The following is a 1999-nucleotide window of genomic DNA, read 5'->3' on the forward strand; positions in this document are numbered from 1 at the left end:
GGGCGCCCCGGCGCGGCGAGGGGAAGGCGGGAGGGACTCCCGGCCGCCTGTCACTGCGCGTTGGGTGTCCTCTCTCTCTCAGTATCCCCGAAGGGCGCTCCTCCGGCCAGAAAGGCTGCAGGACTTGGCGAAAGTGAGAGCCGCTGCAGCCGAGGGTGGTTGGGGGTGCTGGCTCAGGGGGTCCCCGGCCTCTGACCTCCTGGGAATGAGAGGGCGGGCTTCCACGACTGTCCCCAGCGGGGCCAGACTCCGTGAAATCCGGGGCGAGGTGCCCACGGATTTGGGAAGTCAGCCTGGGGGGTCCCTGTAAGAAAATGAAGCAACTTCAGCGGACACAAACTTCCCTGAGAGCGGCGCCTCGCTCAGCCTGAACTTAGCTGGCGGAGAAGGAAGAGAGTGGATGGATGGCCACGGCCGCGGCCATCGCCCGGGACAGGTGCATTCCCCTCGCGGGGTCGCGCTTCTTGCGAATCTGTCTTTTGTGTAGTCGCGCTCAGGTTTGAGGGGGGGCTCGACCAGGGAGCGCAGGGCCCCGTGCCTGACCCATCTCGCCCTGGCGCTCTGACTTGGGGTGTTCTAGGGGATGATTGCTCTGAGTGATCAAGGCCTGGAGTGCAACCCACCACTGTCCGGTGCGCGCAGGGGGCGCGAGCACCGTTTCCCAACTGGAGACCACACCGCCGCCCCCGCAGAAACACTACGGAGCGGCGGGTGTCTCCAGGTTGGGGTTTGGGAAGGAAGAATTCGTTTGCTCCCCTCACTGTCCCCAAACCCAGCCTTCGGGAGAGGTGGGAGCCTGAGATGAGAGGGAAAGAGGTGAGGGGTGGCCTGCTGAGCGCATTTCTCCCCAGAGACGTCTCTGATGAGAATGAAAACCCACAGGCAGCACCTTTGCAGCAGCTCCCCCAGGAGCGCAGCGCGGGGTAGGCTGGAGGGGTGTAAAGCGGCCTGGAGTTTCTTTGTTGCCACAACTTGGTAAATTTCACCGGGCTAGGAGCTGTGTGCTGGCTCCTGGGAACAGAAACCACGTGCGAGGCTAGTTTGTTCCCCAGGTTCGCAGCCTCGTAGAGAAGAGAAGGCTTGGCAGGGACAGGGGATCCCGGTGGAGGGAGACCCCTGGTAGACGTTCCACCCTAAGGCTCCTCTAAGTGATTGTGGTTTCATTAAGATTGGGGAGCAGATCGCTAAGGACGCAGAGGGCGTTTAAATGCGGCGGATGGCAGCCTAGCAGAAGGATTCGTTTGATCTCATTCCGTGGGAAAATTCAACAAAAGTAGCCGGGCCGGACAATCCTCCCGCCTGCGGCTCGGCCGCCCGTCACTCGTGTCGGGGATTCCATGTCCAGGATGATTTTCTGGGGCTACCGCTGGGCTCCTCCAGTCGCAAGCTCGTGGAGCTCGCTCCGTCCTCATTAATGCAAGCAGTTAACTCGCACACGCTCAATTAGCCCCGAATAAACCACTTTAATAGACTCTGCACACTCCATTAATGCCCGGCTGAGGGCTGGCTGCAGACCTGGGATTGGCGCTCCACCGCGCGGGGACTCCGGCTTCCAAGCGCAAAACGCATTTGCTGCGTGTAGTGGGGACCTTGAACCGCACCTCGGAGGTCCGGAGGCCCCCGGCTCCTGGCGGAGTGGATGCCGGGCCTGGGGAGAGGGGTTCCCTCTCAGATTTAATGATCTAAAGAGTTCACGCTGGGGTTCCAGGGTCAGGGCAAGCAGAGCTCACCCTGTCCGGCGGGTGCGCCAGGGTGAGCTGTGTTTTTCTCTTAGCTGACCGCCAGAAACCGGATCGTGCATTCGGCCCCTTCTGGGTACTCGTGCAAAGAGCCACGTTTCGAACGAAATTCGTCCCCGGGAAAGTCACAGTCGTTGGCGAGAGTCTGGGGAGCCCTGTCCTCGGGATGGGGCAGAAAATAAGCAACTGGCTGTGCCCGCGACGGAGGAAAATAAACCGAGTGTTGGGGAAAACAAGATCAGGCAGAGGGCCCGGGAGGT

At 61.3% G+C, this 1999-nt stretch overlaps 1 protein-coding gene across 4 annotated transcripts in view; it reads left to right on the top strand.

The window, feature by feature from the left end:
- The window catches only part of OSR1 (odd-skipped related transciption factor 1), a 57841-nt gene that overhangs the window by 51441 nt on the left and 4401 nt on the right, over positions 1-1999 (top strand). Inside the window, exon 1 of one of the 4 annotated variants that reach the window (XM_014546699.1) lies at positions 197-436. The exons of the other annotated variants lie outside the window; for them this stretch is intronic. The gene's annotated coding sequence lies outside the window, so the exon portion shown is untranslated. Of the gene's footprint in view, positions 1-196; positions 437-1999 lie in introns of those variants that run through there. 4 annotated transcript variants of the gene reach the window in all.

Source organism: Myotis brandtii, unplaced genomic scaffold (assembly GCF_000412655.1).
Source record: "Myotis brandtii unplaced genomic scaffold, ASM41265v1 scaffold454, whole genome shotgun sequence".
NCBI lineage: Eukaryota > Metazoa > Chordata > Mammalia > Chiroptera > Vespertilionidae > Myotis > Myotis brandtii.